Raw genomic sequence first — 20,000 nt, forward strand, 5'->3', positions numbered from 1 at the left:
TAAAAATATATGTTATTTTAAGCAAATATTTATGTATAAATTTCATAAGCGTTTATAAGGGGGTCCCTAAGGTAAAGCCTGAAATATAAAGGGGTCCACAAGTCAAAAAGTTTGAAAACCCCCTGACCTAGGGTATTGAACATGTCATGCCCTACAATCTCAATGTGCTGGATCCACCCACTACCTGAACACATGACAATGACCCATAGACTGTGGTCAAAGTGTATCCAAGTAATTGACTTTATCAGATTTACCAAAATTTATCTCTGACATAATGGAATTAAAACATATTTCACAATCACACATGTCTCAAGTTTCTTTTGTGGTTCAGTGTATTCCAAAATTCTTCTTGGTATATATAATGAATTCAATAAATAACTTTTACTAATGTCATTTCTCAATAGAAAATAGGACAAAGCAAATGAAGAAAACAAAAAAACAATCTATTTCATTGAAGATAATAGGCAAAAAAAACAAGGAAAAGAAAATGAGTGGCCATACTAAAAATAGAACAGGAAAAACATAAGGAAAAGTTACACCTCATTTTGAACCAGGATTGAAATGAAAAAAAACATTCTCACTTTAAATGAATGATACAAAAATAACATGATTATTGTCATAAAACCAATCCCTGACAAATAAGTGTGTGTGTGCGCGTGCGTGTTTGTATGTGTGTGTGCGTGCGTGTGTGTGGTGTGTGTGGGGGTTCTTTTTCTCTTTTTAATTTAGAGCTAATTTTGAAGTTTACTCTTTTACTTGTTTCAGTCATTTGACTGTGGTCATGCTGGAGCACCGCCTTTAGTCGAGCAAATCGACCTCAGGACTTATTCTTTGTAAGCCTAGTACTTATTCTATTGGTCTCTTTTTACTGAACCGCTAAGTTACGGGGACGTAAACACACCAGCAACGGTCGTCAAGCGATGTTGGGGGGTGGGGGTGGCAAACACAGACACACAAACACACATGCATATATATACATATACATATATATGACGGTCTTCTTTCAGTTTCCGTCTACCAAATCCACTCACAAGGCTTTGGTCGGCCTGAGGCTATAGTAGAAGACACTTGCCCAAAGTGCCATGCAGTGGGACTGAACTCGGAATCATGTGGTTGGTAAGCAAGCTACTTACCACACAGCCACTCCTGCACCTATAAGTTTGTGAAGGAAAACATCTTATTTTATTTATCATGCTTTAAATCTTTAGAAGGTCTTGCAGATTTTTAGTGCCCCAGATACCATGATATTTTATAGCACGTGAATTATTAAGGAGTTACATTGTCTCCCCATGCTGGAGCACTGCCTTTAGTCGAGAAAATCGACCCCAGGACTTATTCTTTGTAAGCCTAGTACTTATTCTATCAGACTCTTTTTGCCGAACTGGTAAGTTACGGGAACGTAAACACACCAGCATCGGTTGTCAAGCGATGGTGGAGGGGGGGGGGGACAAACACGGACACAGAAACACACACACACACACACACACACACACACACACACACACACACACACACACACACATATATATATATACGACGGGCTTCTTTCAGTTTCCGTCTACCAAATCCACGAGGCTATAGTAGAAGACACTTGCCCAAGGTGCCATGTAGTGGGACTCAACCTGGAACCATGTGGTTAGTAAGCAAGCTATTTACCACACAGCCACTCCTGCACCTATAAGTATATATATACATCTTCTCCTTAACTTACAACCAAGTTTCATTCTGACTGACAGGTCATAGGTCGATCTGGTCATGTATTGGATTTATATTTTTCAACACTATTTTCATTCATGCAACTGATGCTTAATAGTGACTGAGTGAGAGACAGTGGCAGGCAGTGGATACTTGGGTCTGAGGGAGGCCGGCAATGCCAGATGCTGCCATAGTTACCATATGTGCAGCTGTCCAATGTCCGAAAATTGACTTTTTATTTATTTATTTATTTATTTTATTGTGGTTGTAAGTACAGATATTCATAAGTCGAGGAGAAGGTGAATATATATATATATATATATAGATAGATAAATAACCACATATACAAACACATATACAAAGATACACACAGATATATATATATATATATATATATATATATATATATATATATATATATATATATATATATGTGAATAAAAATTTTAAAAAATATTTAAAAAAAGGGTTTTGTATGAGAGGAATATATTATTTAAAAGAGTTCCAACTCTGTCCGTTTTTTATGTTTTATTTATATTCTTATAAAATTAATGTGGGATATAGAATATGGAATATAAAATATAAATAGTAAAATGAAATGAAGAATTGAATGTCTTATTGAATATATGAAATATTGAGTATTAAATATAGAGAATTAAATATATAAAGGCTAGTATACTTTCTTGCCTATATATATATATAGGTGCAGTGTGGCTGTGTGGAAAGATGTTTGCTTCCCAAGCACATGGTTCTGGATTCAGTCCCACTGCATGGCACCTTGGGCCAGTATCTTCTACTATAGCCTCAAGCTGACCAAAACCTTGTGTTTGGATTTGGTAGATGGAAGCTGAAAGAAGTTCGTCGTATAAATGTGTGTGCATGTGCGTGTGTGTGTGTGTGTGTGTGTGTGTGTGGACAGAGAGAAATAGGAGGATAGTGAAACCTACTTCCTTGCACATTGAAAATAGGTGTTCAAATAAACATCCACGATTTGCCTTGATACGATATAGCTGTAAAAAGCGAGCGAGATGAATAAAAGTTTATTTCAAAATTACAATGGCTTAATAGTATACTATAGTTACTCACTTCAGCATTATATGCCCATATTTATGAAAAGTATGTATAATTCTAAAATATTACCTTTCTCATCCACAGCAATTCTAAGTTAATGGTTTATAAATATTTTCAGAAATTTAGTGGGTAAGAAAGTATAACTTTCCTTTCAAAAATTCAACATGCTTCTTTCCAAGATAGCAAATATGTATATATAGACAGAGAGAAAGAGGAAGACAGCGAAATCTACTTCCTTGCATGTTGAAAATAGATGTTCAAATAAACATGATTTACCTTGATATGAAATAGCTGTAAAAAGCGGACGAGATGAATAAAAGTTTATTTCAAAATTACAGTGGCTTAATCGTGTACTATAGTTTCTAGTTCAATGTTCAAATTAAATAAATTAATTTAAAGTTAATTTAATTTTAAGTTTAATGTGTATATTTGTGTATGTGTCTGTGTTTGCACCCCCACCATCACTTGAAAATCGATGTTGGTGTGTTTATGCCCCTGTAACTTAGTGGTTTGGCAAAAGAAGCCAATGGAATAAGTACTAGGCTTACACAGAATAAGTCCTGGAGGTTGATTTGTTTGACTAAAGGTGGTGCTCCAGCATGGCCACAATCAAATGACTGAAACATGGAAAAGAACAAAAGAATATATATACACACAACAGGCTCCTTTCAGTTTTCATCTGCCAAATCCACTCACGAGGCTTCAGTCACATATAGTATAAGTGTTTTGTTTATTTGCCAAATTTGCTGTGGGGTAATGTCTAGGGAAAGTGCCCAGCACACTGGTGAGTTAAAGAGTGCTGAATGGTGAAGACCAGACTTGGATGCTGAGAATCGTAGATACTGACATTTCACCAATATTGTGGCTTATCAGTCGCATGTACTCATCTCCAAACAATGTGAATTGCTGCTGTGTGACTTATATGCACAAAGAGTGAAATCTATTTGCAGATGTACTATGGCATAGCTCATATGAAAGAAAGTTAAATTGCAATTAAAAATACATGCTTTGTGTATGTGTTTTGTTCATACACCAAATTTGTTGCTCAGGATATGTGTGTGTGTGTGTAAAAAGGTAAGTTTCCAAATTAGGTTGGTAGGGACATTCAATCCTAGCAGGTAGCATATTTACTTTTACTGATTAATAATGCTGGTTAACCTTCATTAGTGTAGAAAAACTCCATTTAGTTTATTTTACTATCCACAGTAGATCTTCACATTGGTAAATCCATATGTCTCCATAGAGACTGCATGCTGTCAGTAGAGAAGAAATAACAAATTAATATCATAATAAAGAGAGCAGAGATTTATATATCCAGTCCTATTCTACTGTCAATCATGTCTTTCCAGACAGCAGAATAAAACTGGGTGTATAAACCTCTGTTCCCCTTATTATTGATTTATTATATCAGGTCATCCCATAAGTTCTGTCTGATTTTACCTTTTTTTAAAATTGAATGAAATTTAATTGTATTTTAGAATGTCTAATGGAATTAAAAATTATTTTTATGCATTTGTGTACATTTAAACTAATTAAATATCATTTTACAGAATAATATTAGGTTGTCAAGAAAGTTTGGTTTTAAATGATATATTTTCAAATTAATTTTCATTAAATTACTCTGACTTTCATTTTAAAGCCCGTTTTTCGCTCTACCTAATTGCGTGGTGTTTGTTTTTAAATAATTAGGCCATTTTTTCTGGAATGTTGAATACAACATGGACAAAAAGCAAATTCGCACAATTTTCTTATTCCAGTTCAAGCTAGGCCAAAAAGCTGCTGAAACAGCTCGTGACATCAACGATATGTTTGGCCCAGGAACCCCTAATGAACGCACAGCACAATGGTGGTTCAAGAAATTTTGTAGCAGTGACAAGAGTCTTCAAGATGATAAGCATAGTGGTCGGCCATCGGATGTTGACAACGATCAACGAAAAGCCTTCGTGTAACCCGATCCACACACAACTGTTCGAGAGCTTGCTTCTGAATTAGACGTAACATATTCGACAATTTCCAACCACTTGAAAGAGACTGGAAAAACAAAAACACTTGAGAAATGGGTGCCGCATGTATTGAATGACAACCAAAAAAAACAAAAAAAACGCCATTTTGAAGTGTTGTTTTCCCTTCTTTTATGCAACAAGAATGACCTGTTTCTTAACCGGATTGTGACTTGTGATGAAAAGTGGATTCTTTACGACAACTGGCAACACTTAGCTCAGTGGTTGGACGCTGACAAAGCTCCATGGCACTTCGCAAAGTCAAAGTTGCACCAAAAGAAGGCCATGGAGACTGTTTGGTAGTCTGTGGCCGGTCTCATTCATCACAGCTTTTTGGATCCAAGCAAAACCATAATGGTGGAGTACTGTCAGCAAATGGATGAAACGTATAAGAAACTCCAGCAACAACAGCAGCATTGGTCAATAGAAAAGGACCAATTCTTCTCCACGACAACGCTCGGCCGCACATCACACAATTGACTCCTATATTAGCATGGGAAAATTATGTTAAATGATGGTAGTGGTGGTAGCAGAGGCAGTTGCAGTGGTGGCAGCTGTGATGGTGGATGATGGTGATAATGATGATGGTGATGATTTTTATTATTATTCATGATTTGACTCAGGTTCCTTCTTATTCCTGGAAGAATTTATGTGGATAGCAGGTTACTACCAGTAACCTTAGGTATCCACAGGCTTTCTATAGTCTTTCAAGTACTTAAAATCCCCCAGGTATTCTTCTTCTTCTTATTCTTATTGTTATTATTATTATTATTATTATTGAGTGAGAAAGCAATGCATACCACTAAAGTGATACAGGAGTACAAATATATGAAGCCCAATATATCCATCAAGACTACCTGTCTGATAAAGGTACACCAGGGACGTGCATCACAAGCATATGTGCATAACATGGTGATCTGAAATCAAGATGAACAGCACAAGACCTTGCAGGTGGGGACCCAGTTAGAATTTTATTCAGGTTCAACAGCTCATTCTGCTCAAAAGGTCCTTGAATAAAGGTTGTTTAAGTATGTTGAATGAAATACCCATGGTTCCAAAGGTGAATTATTCAAATCCCAAACAATTCCTTTCAGCACATGGCTATAATGCTCCCCCACTACTTCTGCTCATGATCAGAGATGATGCACATATCATCAGCCACTAAGGGACATGCTCAACTGGTTAAAGTCAAGCAAATCTGTGGTATTGAGCAGAATATTTGCTGTAGCCTATCTTTTATACCAAGACAAAACATGTACATGATAACACTTCCAATCAGTAAAGATCAGAAGCCATGAGAGTCACTGCTTGGTACTACATCAGAGCTTGCTCTTGTGGTAAATAAATGAAATCATCATCATTATTATTATCATTTATGGTTTCCTTTCATTATAACTTTATTTCACCTGTCTTAGTACCAGGCATCCTCCAGAGGCCAAGAGTAGCAAGGGCACTTTTGTTTTGCTAAGCATGCTAAAATTATCACCACATTTATTTCATTTTAGATGGCGAGTGCTTTCCGTAGTATATGAGTTGTACCCATCAAGGTTATCTTTTGTAGTTCACGGAGATTGGAGTTACCAGGGAGTTGCTTAATATATTTCTTAGCTCCCTTCTTTATCATTCCCAATGCACCGATTACTACTGGTATTATCGTAGTACTAAGCTTCCACATTTTTGTGATCTCAATTTGCAGATCTTGATAGTGAGAAAGCTTTCCATATTCCTTTCTTGAGACGTTTTGATCTTGTGGGACAGACATATCTATTAACAGATAAGTCCCTCTTTTGTAATCTTTGATCACAATGTCTGGTCAATTGGAGTTAATTTTTCTGTCTGTTTGTATTGGGAAGTTCCAAAGGATGGCGGCACTCTTGCCGTTTACTACATCCTCTGGATGGTACCTGTACCACTTATCATGGGATTTAATTTTGTAGTGTTTACAAGCATTCCAGTGGACGTACTGCCTTAGTCTGTCATGTCTTATGAGGTACTCTTTTCAGCAAGGACTGGGCAGCCAGAAACAACATGTTCAATAGTCTCTGTGAATTTTCCACAAATTCTGCATAAGGGGTCAGATCCATCTTTAAGGATATTTGCATGGTAGTTTCTGGTACATCAGCTCTGATCTTATGCTTATTTTTATTATTATTATTATTATTATTATTATTATCATTATTATTATTATTATTGTTCAGTAGTTTTATTTTTATAACATGCTTTCACTTTACTACCGAGCGCAGCTCTGTGTGCCTTGGGTATGTGCTGTGGTTTGCTGTGATGCTCTTATGGTTACTGTATTGAAAGTGTTTTGCGTAGGATGTGTGCAGTGCCCAGTAGTGCAATTTTCTGTATGTTATATATATTTGTAAGTCCATGTGTTTTTGTCTGAATATTTTTTTATTATACCTAAGGCACCTACTATGATAGGAATTGTTTCTGTTTTTAGATTCCACATTCGAGTTACCTCTATTTCCAGGTCTTTGTATTTTGAAAGTTTCTCCATTTCTTTTAGGGAAACATTGTCATCTTGCTGGTATTGATACATCAATTAGAAAGCATTTTTTTCCTTCATGATCTTTCACAACTATATCTGGTTTATTGGCCTTAATTTCTCTATCTGTGTGTATTGGCATATCCCAGAGTATGGTTGCTTTCTCGTTTTCTGTGACCTTTTCTGGCATGTGCCTATACCATCTTTTTTCTGTTGTTATTCCATAGTGTTGGCATAGCTTCCAGCATATGTAGGTCCCAGCTCTGTCGTGTCTGTGAATATATTCCTTCTTAGCCAGGACTGGGCAGCCAGAGATAATATGATTTATTGTTTCTTGACCATCGCCACATATTCTGCAGTTACTTGTTATGTTTCTTTTCATTATATGTTTTTGGTAATTTCTGGTGGGGAGGCTTTGATCTTGTGCAGCAATTAAAAATCCTTCAGTCTCTGCTTTGAGTCCTGAGCTTCTCAACCATTGCTGGGATTTTTCTCTGTCTATTTCTTTTGCATTTAGTTTAGCCCAGTATTTACCATGTAGGAGCTTTTCTTGCCATTGTTTTATCATGGTCCGTTGCTGTTCTAGTTTTAGTTTGGATTTCATTTGTTTTATAGCTTTCGTTGTTTCTTCTTCTTCTTCTTCATATTTGTTAGGTAGTATGATTTCTTGTTTGTATTTGTCAGCTTCCTTAAATACTGAAAACAGTTTTTTGTTTTGCTCGTGTTTTGTGGCTATTTGTATTAGTTTTCCTTGCTTCTGAAGTAGGTATTTTTGCAGTCCTATGGTGGTTATTTTATAATAGTTTTCCAGCTGTATAAGACCCCTACCACCTTCTGTACATTGTATATATAGCCTTTCTATGTCAGATTTTGGGTGGGGCATCCTAGATCCTGTCATTATTTTTCTTCTTCTTCTTATTATTATTATTATTATTTATAATTAAATTTTACTTCTCAGAGATCATGATCTTACCTCGTATGTGTATTTCGTGTGCAAGATTCTTGATGTGGATACGTGTGTTGAAAGAAATACAATTAAACCTTGGGAGAGGCATTATGCCGGTAATATATACTGTTATATACTGTTTATAAATTAATAAAGGACTGAACCAGTGCGTGTGTTTATTACTGGCATAATGCCTCTCCCAAGGTTTAATTGTATGATTTTACTTGTTCTGGTTAATTATGTGAGAGTGGACAGCAATCTGTTGTCAAAGGTCTCACAAGATATCAGTTGTTTTACAGCTTTTGTTGTTTCTTCTTTTTCTTCATAGCTGTCAGGTATTAATGACATTTTCTTGTATTTTTCAACTTCCTTAAGGACATATTATTATAATTATTATTATTACTATTATTATTATTATGATTCAGCCAGGTGGTTATTCACAATAACAGTAAATTTTTATTGTTTATTCATTATTTCTTATAAACTTCATCTAAGCATGTGGCTGGCTATGTGTACACATCATTGATAAGGCTCAACAAGGATAAACTGCATTGGACATTCTCACTAGCTGCTGCTGCTGGGATGGTTTTCTTCCTTCTGTATATTGTTTTTAAACACAGTACTTCCATAAAGGTGTTGATGAATATCACAGTAAATTGCCTTTCAATGATGTACATATATATTATGATACATAAATTGCTAGGCACAAGTGTGGCTGTGCGGTCAAGGAGTTTACTTCTCAACCATGTAGTTCCGTGTTCAGTCTCACTGCACAGCACCCTGAGCAAATGTTTCCAACTATAGTCCTGGGTCAACCAAAACCTTATGATTGGATTTGGTAACCAGAAACTGAAAAAGCTCATTTTTTATATGTGTGTGTGTGTGTGTGTGTGTGTGTGTTTTGGTTTTGGTTGGGCCAGGGCTACAATAGCTGACACATGCCCGAGGTGCTGCATAATGGGACTGACCCCAAGACCACGTGGTTGGGAAACAAGTTTCTCAATCACATAGCCATGCCTGCACCTGTTTATGCTTATATTATCATTCTGGTTTCCTTTAAGTACACTGCAGGACAAAAATTTTCTTTCTTTTTGTCTTTGGTCACTAAGGGTCATTTCCTATTTGCTTCTATCTAGAAATCAAAGGAAATGTTTACTATTCCCTTTAAAGTTTGCTTTTGTAACCTGGACATCAATGTTTTGAAACTGACCTATTTTCCATTACATTTCAGACAGATTCAATGCTGAGTCGTTGAGGCAGAAATATCGTTATAGTAAATATTCTGCTCAATACCACACAGATTTACCTTATCAGTTGCTTGACCGTAACCACTTGAGCATGTCCTTTAGTGACTGACATTACATGCATCACTGAAGAAGAGCAGGAGTAGTGGGGGAGCACATAGCCATGTGTCGAATGGGATTCTTTGGGGTTTCAATAAATGTAACAAAAGCAATGTTTCAAGGAAATATTTGCCATTTTTCATACTTTCTAGGGATAAGCAAATAGGAAATAATAGAAGGTGGTCTAATAATTAAGTTATTTTTAAACTTTTTTTTAGTGGTTTCAGTCATTAGACTATGGCCATGCTGGTGCACTGCCTTGAAGAGATTTTAGGTGAATGAATCAACCCCATTACTTCTTTTCTTTTTTAAGCTTAGTACTGATTCTATTGGTCTCTTTTGCTGAACTGCTAAATTACAGGGATGTAAATACACCAACACCATTGTCAAATGGTGGTGAAGGTGGCACAAACACAGACACACACAGACACACACACACACACAGACACACACACACACACAGACACACAAACACACAACATGACAAACTTCTTTCAGTTTCCATCTACCAAATGCACTCATGAGGCTTTGGTCAGCGCAAGGCTATATAGAAACCACTTGGTCAAGGTGTTACACTATGGGACTGAACCCAGAACCATGTGGTTGGGAAGCAAGCTTCTTGAGAGAAGTACTTACCAGCTACTTCTCTCAATACTTATCCCCAACCTAAGTTGAGAGGGTCTTTGTCTTGCTATTTACTTGGTTACCTCACTGGTGCTGGTGCCATGTAAAGAGCACCCAGTAAACTCTGTAAAGTGGTTGGCAAACGACTACCATTTATAGAAACCATGCGAAAGTAGACAATAGAGCTTGGCGTAGTCCTCTGGCCCACCAGCTCCTGCTGAACCAACCAATCTATGCCAGCATGGAAGGAGGATGTTAAATGATGACAATAGTGATGATTATGATGGTGATGGAGATGATGGTGGTGATGATAGCGATGTTGATGATAGTTATATTGATATAATGATGATGATGATAGTAATGTTGATATGATACTGGTGATGATGATAGTGATGATGATGATATGCAATTTTGTAAGGGGATGGTTTAGTGTTTCTATACCATTCATTTAAAGTCAGAAATGAGGACTACCACCTTCTTTTCTTTTTCGTTTCTTTTCTTTCTTTTTTTCTTCAATTTTTTTTTTTTTTTTGCTGAGCATGTGGGGTGGGAGTGGGGGATCATTAGCATGACACTTAACTTATTTTTCTCTGACCGCTTAAATCCAGGATGTATGGTTTGTTGAGAGGTTTGTTGGTAGGCGCAGGAGTAGCTGTGTGGTAAGTAGCTTGCTTACCAACTACATGGTTCCGGGTTCAGTCCCACTGCGTGGCACCTTGGGCAAGTGTCTTCTACTATAGACTTGGGCCGACCAAAGCCTTGTGAGTGGATTTGGTAGACGGAAACTGAAAGAAGCCCGTCATATATATGTACATATATATATATATATATATATATATATATATATATATGTGTGTGTGTATATATATATATATATATATAAACATAATTAAAGGATCATTATGTTTATAAATTTAAAAGAACTTTTTAAATAAGTTCTTTACCGATAATGGTTTTTTACATACTGAACTACTTGGTAAAAATTATTAATTATTAATAAATTAATCTTTTACCCTATATTTATATATATATATATATATATATATGTATGTATGTGTGTGTGTATGTTTGTGTGTCTGTGTCCCCCCAACTTCGCTTGACAACTGATGCTGGTGTGTTTACGTCCCCGTAACTTAGCGGTCCGGCAAAAAGAGACCGATAGAATAAGTACTAGGCTTACAAAGAATAAGTCCTGGGATCGATTTGCTCGACTAAAGGCGGTGCCCCAGCATGGCCGCAGTCAAATGACTGAAACAAGTAAAAGAGTAAAAGAGAACTATAAAAATAGAACATTGACTTCAATGCTATGCAGGGACGAGCATGTCAAAGAATAGACCCAATGTTTCCTCGGCATGTGATAAAGGGGCCAGTGAAATACAGGGGCTGATGTAATTAGAGCTAATTTTGAAGTTAAAAGAAGTTGAGATCAAATTTGCACTCTGACCTCGTAAAAACGCTCACCAGCCACAACCACCCAAACGAACCCATGCATTGGAGAGTCGTTGCCTGAGTTCCGCAAAGGTGTCATCCACCAGGAGGGGGGGGGATCACCAACAAATGATGGATGCCATGACGTGCTGTTACAGCGCATGTTCCCATACTACTACTACAACAACTACTACTGCTACTACTACTACTACTACTACTACTACTACTACTACAACAATAACTACTATTACTACTACAATAACTACTACTACTACTATTAAAATACATTTCTTTTATTAGCCACACAGGGCTCAACAAAGATGGGACAAATACAATGTAGAGCTTTTCTTTGGGGAAGGGGGGAAGGAAAAAAGGGGGGGGGGTCGATCAAAAAACAAAAAAAAAACTATCAATAGGGATCGTGTATCACACAGTAATGTTCTCGTGTAAAAAGAGGGGAGGACAGTTTAGGTTTGGCCGTGGAAAGAAAAGCCTACGGAAAAGACCACGGTAACCTTGGTCAATATTCTCATTGAAGAAACTATAACAGTAAGTGACTCTCTTTTGCCTTTTTGTTTTATTTTTTTTTTCTTGTTCATAGGGTTATGCTCAAGCTGGCTCCGTCGTTCACACGTGCCATCCTTGCTACATTCACCCATCTTTTTTTTAAGCATTCACTAGACAAGACTTCCCTTTCTACTCTCACCTTCCTCTTCAGGTGATACTTGAAGAAGTTGATGAGAGATTGCCCAGAGAGGAAAGTCTTTGTCTCTAGACCTTTCAGACGCGTCCACCATACACATTATTTCGCCATAGCCACAAGTACGATGAAAATAGCTCTTCCTTCCCGTTTAAAGGAAGGAGGCGCGACAATATTCACGATAGACTCGGCTGATAGACCGACTCGTCCCACACGCGATAGCAGTTGTTCGACGTAAGCCCACAGCTCGGAAATGGTGGGACACTGTACGAGTGCGTGCAGAACGGTTTCGTCGCTCTGCCGGCATCTCGGACAGGTCGGCCCCGTGTTTCTCGAGCCATGCCTGTAGAGCTTATCCCGAACCGGTAGTGCTTCTCGATAGCACTGCCAGGCCAGGGATCTCTGGAAGTTGTCCATAGGTCCCGGCCCGAAGGTCGTCTTAAACAGGCGGGTCAGGTATTCCTCGTCTACGCCCAGGTTCGCCCCGAGATCGTCGTCGTACCTTCCCTCCACTAATCCACTATAGAATGCGTTAGTTGTGATGCAGTCGCTCAAGGTTGACCCGGGTTGTTGGAGTTGCCGAAGAGCAACGTGACACTCGCAGTGCCATTCGCCCTTCCTCGGCCTCTTCTTGATCCACGACTGCAGTTCGGTCATGGAGACGAGCTGCGGGAAAGCGCTCCGCACAAACGGTGACCACACCTGTTCACCGCTGTCTACATAGAGCCGGAGATGTCGCAGTCTCAGCGCGTGTCTGCGCATCATCAACGACGGCATGCCCAGTCCTCCTTTTAACGGGTGTTGGCGGCAAACGGATCGCCTAACCATCGGAACGCTTCCTTTCCACAAGAAGCGGAAGAGGATGCGCTCCAGTTTGGTGATGGTAGGGTCGGGACAAGGAACGACGGTCAGGCGGTAGTAGATGACGAACGCGATGTACGTGTTCACCACCTCCGCCCGACCTTTTAGGGAAAGCTTCCTCTCGGCCCATTGCCGGGCTAGAGTGGCCACCCTTCTCGTTATCTCGTCCCAGTTCTTCTCCGTTTGGAGGTCTGGACCAAACCAGACCCCGAGCAACTCAACCGGACCGTCAGTCCAACGTCCCACGACGGAGGCGCTACTTGACGGCATGGGCTTGCTTCTCCAGGTGCCGAGCCGCAAGCCCCCTGACTTATCCCGGTTGATTTTCGCTCCCGTTACCGCTTCGTAGTCTCTCAGTGTCTCGCCGACAAACTCAATGTGCTTTTGGCTTGACACTATGACGGTGACGTCGTCCGCGTATGCCGACACGCTCGTCCCGCATCCCAACTCTCGCGGGATGCTCCTCAGCGTCGCCAGCTTCCGCAGTAGTGGCTCGAGAGTCAACACGTACAGAAGCGACGAGAGGGGGCATCCCTGACGGACCGAACGTGCAATGCCGAAGGGTCTTGATAGATGCCCATTGACGCGAACTACCGAACGGATGCCTCTGTACAAGGCAGCCATCCAGCCGCGGAAAATGGGACCGAAGCCGGCCGCTATGAGGACAGCCTCCAAGTATTGATGGTCTACCCTATCGAAAGCTTTCGATTGATCTAAATTGATCAGGGCCCCACCCATGCCAGGTTCCTTAACTACCCGCTCTATGATGTAGCGCATCAGATGGAGGTTGTCATGGATGCTCCTGCCCGGCACGGCGCACGTTTGCGCCTTGCCGATCAGTTTCTCGATGACAAGCGCCAATCGCTTGGCTAACACCTTGGCCAAAATTTTCAGGTCTGCATTGAGCAGAGTGATGGGCCTAAAGTTATCTATGACGTCCCCCTTGTTTGGATCTTTCTTCAGCAGCGTTACGGCTCCTCGGCTCACAAAACCGGGAATGCTCCCGTTTTGCTGCCAGTTGCAGTACACCGCCACCAAGACGTCTCCAAACAAGTCTGGCATACAGTTGTAAAGCTCGTAGGGCAGACCATCCAAACCCGGAGATTTGTCCCTCGAGCATCCAGCCATCGCGTCCCTCACTTCCGCCGCCGTGATGACCCCTTCGCAGCACTCCGCCTCTCTTGCCGAGAGTCGTGGCAGGCTGTGCAGGTAGGCACTGAAGTCCACCCTGCGTTCTCGCTCGCCACTCGTCCCAAACAGTCGAGCAAAGTGTCGCTGAAAGGCCTCACACATTTTGCTTGGTTCGAGCAGTGTGCGCCCCTGTTCATCCACCAGAGACCGAATGGTGGCTTTGTTGCCCTGTTGCGCCTCCGTCACCCGGGCCTCTTGCGCGGCTCCAACACCTTCGTTTCTTAGAGAACGCATCCTAGCCCTGACAACGCACCCTTCGTGTTTGGCGTTGAAGTGTTGGTCTAGGGCCAACCTCGCCGCCAAAACGTCGGATGCGATGCCACTTCTAATTGCCTCTTCTAGCTTCTTAACTAGCTCACCCTCTAGTCTGTTTCTGTCTATGGCTAGTGCTTTGCTACACCTAACCGCTTCTGCTTTTATTGCTCTCTTGAGGGCAAACCACCATTTGTTATTGATGATGGCTCCCGTCAAAGCCCTCTTTACTAACGTGCTAATCCGGTCTCTCAAAACCTGTCTCGACGGGAAAGACGCGTTTAGTTTCCAGTAACCGGGGCCCTGCCTATGTGTCTTATCTAAGTCTAGCGTACACGTCACAAGTTTGTGATCCGTGTAGCTGACTATGTGAAATTGTGGACACCCTATGCTATCTCTATCTACTCTCCTACACAGTACTCTATCTAGATACGATCTCGACAACCCGATGCGGTTTGTCCATGTCCACATTGGCGCATTCGGGTGGTCGAGTCGGTACCTGTCAGACAGTTGAAAGCGTCTGAGCAGGTCTTTGAGGCATTTGTATCCCCGTCTATTCCTATCTCTGCCCACATAGTCTAGACGCGTGTCCAAGGTAGCATTCCAATCCCCCACTAAAAGTAAAGGACGAGACGTTCCTAGGAATACTTCTAGACGTCGAAAGAAATCCGGCCTACCTGTTAAAGGTGGTGCGTATACTGATATGAGTGGAAAAGCACACCCATAGCTGCCATCGACATCCAGAACAACCAATCTACCCTCCGGGTCTATGAATACTGTCTTTACTTCGAGATCCAGACTCTTGCGAAAGAGTACCGCCGTGCCACTACCACCCATTCTCGGTAGACAGGGAGAAAAATAAATGTTGAACTGTCTGCCAAACATGGACGTTAGGGCCCGCCGATCGTGGAGTCTGGTCTCGTTTATGGCTATGATTTCTAGTTTGTGTGACTTTATGTCGTTTAGGAGGTACCCTTGTTTCCAAGGGGACCCCAAGCCACGCGCATTTACACAACCAATATTGAGCATAATTTTGATTTGAGTGTTAAAGTTTTAAAGACAGTCACTTACCGTTCGAAAGTTTTTTGTGTCTCCTCCTTTGGGTTTTCTTCGAGGAGATTGCTGCATAGTTTTTTCGCCAGGTATTTTTGGCATTTGCCAACTGCCTTGGGAAAAATAGATTTTAGTGTGTGGTGCAGGGTTGGTGTTATATGTAGTATTTTGATGTGTTCTGGCGGTGTTGTGTACGGGTGGTTGCTGGTTTTTATGTTTTCATTTGTTATGTTTGTTTTTGTGTTGATGTATTCCATCAACTCTGAGTTTTTTGTGTTGATGGCAGTGAGCATTGTGTGTGTGCTTGCTTTTGGAGTCTTGTTGCTTGTGTGTGCTTGTGTTGGTGTCTGGAGTGTTTTCGGGAGTTGTGTATCTCCCTGCTTTGTTTGTGTTTGCTTTTCTTTTCTTGCTCCTCTTCCTCCTTCCTTTCTGGGATATTTGCCATTCCTCATCACTTTCGTCTTCCGACGAGGGTTCTGAGGAATCGGAAGGGGGTAGGGGCAAATTGTGAGCGTCTGTGTGTGTTTGTGTGAGGGGTTGTGTTGCTGTTTTTGTTGGTGTTGGTTGCTTGTTATTTGTGTGAGGTGTATGTGATGTGGGGGAGGGGGAGACAGTCTTGGAATTTTCTTTTTTTTCTCCTACTTCCTCACTTGTTGTTTTTGCAGTTGCTGTTGTCTTCTCAGTTGCCGGTGTTGCTTGTATTTCTCTTGTTTTGATTGTTGATGGTGGTGTTGGTAGTAGGGGTTTTTTCCTGGGTTTTGGTGGTTGCCCTTGTTGCTTTTTTTGGTTGGCGGCGGTTGGGCAACTGTCCTTGAGGTGTGCCTCGCTGCCGCATACATAACAGCGTGGCCGCCTTCCTTCCACCACTACATATAACTTGTGGTCTTTTGCCAGTTGGATGTGTGTGGGGATCTTTTGGCACTCCTCTTCAGTGATGTGGAGGAGGATTTCGATTTTTTTTCCTCCTTCCCAGTTTTTCTCCTCTGCAGTAGCAATTTATAATATATGTGCCTCCTCCATTTCGAGGCATATAGAACCTACTATCCACTGTGTTTCCACTTGTGAAGGGACATTCTTTACTGTCACCTTCGTCACTCTTTGTCCAAGATAACTCGGTATCATCACCAAGTCATCTGTGTGGAGAGAGAGTGTCGAAAATTCCTTCGCTAACTCTTCGCTCTGAAAGCGTACTAGGACCGTGGCAAATTTGCGTCCCCAAGTAACATGGCTTTGAAAGGGCCATATCGGTTTGAGACAAATCTCAATTTTTTGGGTGGAGAAATTCTCTGGTCGCTTGGTTTTCTTGTTGATAAGTCCGTATGATATGTGCTTCTTGTTTGTGTTTTCGATGATTTCTTTTGGTATGTGTATTTGTACAGTGTCACCTTCTTTCGTGAGAAGGGATTTTGTATCATTGATTTGTTTTGGGGTGAATGTTAATATTGTTCTTTTTTCTTTCGTTGCATCGGCAAAATTTGTTTTTGTGATGCTGGCAGATATGTTATTTGTGGCGTTTGTGGTCTTGTTTATCTTGTTCGTCTTGTAGTTGTTGATGGTGGTGTTGACAGTGGTGTTGGTACTGCAGGTTCAAAGGTGGTGGTAGTGGCAGCAGAGTTTGTCGAAGTAGTGTTGGTGTTGAAGGCCGGTGTCCTGTTGTTGTTGCTGTTGTCACTGGTGGTAGCAGTGGTGAAGACAGTGGTCGTGTTAGCAAGGACATTTGTGTAGTTGTTGTTGTTGTTGTAACTGGTGACGGTGGCAGGCAAGACTGCTGTAGCAGCAGAGTTTTTACACGTGATGGTGGTAGTGGTGGTGGTTGAGGCAGTAGCAGTTGACTCAGAATCATTGCTCTTCTCCATCGCCTGTCTGCGTTCATGCGGAACGGCATTAAGTATTTTCGCCTCTGGCATTAGGGGCGGGAAATCGGCATCGTTGAAAACGTTAGCCATATTTGCTTTACAAAATATGGCTAGGAACGAAGAAGATGTTTTTTTAATTTTTGGAAATAAGGCTCTAAATAGAGCTATTTCCGATTTGAAAAATATATGTTCACGGAGTATTTTGTGTTACACACAACTTATACAAAATTTAAAAACAAAATAGGTCTTTTAAGGAGTGAAAAATGCAACTTACATGGGAGCCGATGTGTCTACCGTCCGTCCATGATGATAGATAACAGTAACTACTACTACTACTACTACTACAACTACTACTACTACTGCTGCTGCTACTACTACTACAATAAACACTAATACTACTACTCCTGCTGCTGCTACTACTACTACAATAAACACTAATACTACTACTCCTGCTGCTGCTGCTATTACTACTACAAGTACTACTACTACTACTACTACTACACAGATGTTTTGCAGTGTTTGTTCCTACTCTTTGTATTCTGAGTTCAAATCTCACTGTCTCCTATTTGAGTGGTTGCCTTAATCCATCACCTGGATTATCACTATCACCTGGTGCTTTCAGTATCAATCCATCACAGGATTAACTCCCAGCTGTTTGCTCACACTCAATATTCTGCTGAGCGTACTGAAACAACGTGAAATGAAGAATTTTATCTTTTCTTATATCTTTTACTTGTTTCATTCGTTAGACTGTGGCCATGCTGGAGCACTACCCTGAATTGTTACTCAAATGAATCAACACCAGTACTTAGTTTTTTAAAGCCTGGTACTTTTTCTATCAGTCTCTTTTGCCAAACCGCTATGCTATCAGGATGCAAAGACACCAATACCAGTTGTCATTTGGTGATGAGGGGATGAAATACAGACACAAAGATGCACACACATAGATACAGGTACATATATATATACACACATACACACACACATAGATACATGTACATATATATATACACACATACACACACACACACATATATATATATATTTAATATATAAATAAAAGCACATATCCATACATATATGTACATACCTACATCAATATGCATGTATGTATACATATAGATGTAGGTATGTACATATCATCATCATCATCATCATTGTCGTTTAACGTCCGCTTTCCATGCTAGCATGGGTTGGACGATTTGACTGAGGACTGGTGAAACCAGGTGGCTACACCAGGCTCCAATCTGATTTGGCAGAGTTTCTACAGCTGGATGCCCTTCCTAATGCCAACCACTCCGAGAGTGTAGTGGGTGCTTTTATGAGCCACCGGCACGAAGGCCAGTCAGGCGGTACTGGCAACGGCCACACTCAAAATGGTGTATTTTACATGCCACCTGCACAGGAGCCAGTTCAGCGGCACTGGCAACGATCTCGCTCAAATGTCTTTACATGTGCCACCAGTACAAGTGCCAGGAAGGCAACACTGGGCACAGGTACCATCGCATATATATATATATATATATATATATATATATATATACTATCCATATCACGTCCTCACTTTGTTGTTTTTTTGTTTTTTTGTTATTGTTTTTTTTAACTATATATATATATATATATATATATATATATATATATATATATATATATACATACATATATATGCATATATATATATATGTATATATATGTATACAACAGGCTTCTTTCAGTTTCTGTCTACCAAATCCACTCATAAGGCTTGGTCAGCCTGAGGCTATAGTGCAAGACACTTGCCCAAGGTGCCATGCAGTGGGACTGAACCTGGAACCATGTGGTTGGGAAGCAAGCTTCTCACCACATACCCACATTCTGTGCTTGTTTGTTTTTTGCAAAACACAATGCCCTACCAGGTGTGGGAATTGAAACTATGACCTTACAATTGTGAGTCCAGCATTCTAACTACTAGGCATGTGCTTTCACAATGCAGAAGCAACATATGTAGTAGTAGTAGTAGTAGTAGTTGTAGTAGCAGCAGCAGCAGTAGTAGTAGTAGTAGTAGTACAGGGGCGTGCACTGTAACTGTGCATTGCTGCATCCACCATTTGCTTGTAATTCCACACTCCTGGTAGATGACACTTTTGCACCACTCAGGTGACAACTCTCCAAACCATGGGTCTGTTTGGGTAGTCATTGCTGGTGAAGGTTTCTCGAGGCCAAAATGCAATTCCTATCTCAAAATATTCTGCAAAATCATTTTATTTATATTTTGAAAGCATGAAAGCAATAAAGAAGATAAACAAAATAAGTCAAACCAGAGTCATTAGTTAACAGAAATTATAGTTTATCTGTTTTTGACTCATAATAAATATTTCTTTCCAATACAAAGATATAGAAACACAAAGGCATACACAAACATAGGTGCCTTTATATATATATATATAAGGAAAATAGGGATGAAAACATCATCTAATATTTCACTGGCTCCACTGTTAAATACTCAA

At 40.3% G+C, this 20,000-nt stretch overlaps 1 pseudogene; it reads left to right on the forward strand.

Moving 5' to 3' along the window:
• Positions 1-8,580, forward strand: part of LOC149134687 (histone-lysine N-methyltransferase SETMAR-like) — a 9,869-nt pseudogene extending 1,289 nt beyond the window's left edge.
• The last annotated feature ends 11,420 nt before the right edge of the window (positions 8,581-20,000 follow it).

Source organism: Octopus bimaculoides, chromosome 7, assembly GCF_046866305.1.
Source record: "Octopus bimaculoides isolate indiv1 chromosome 7, ASM4686630v1, whole genome shotgun sequence".
NCBI classification, from domain to species: Eukaryota; Metazoa; Mollusca; class Cephalopoda; order Octopoda; family Octopodidae; genus Octopus; species Octopus bimaculoides.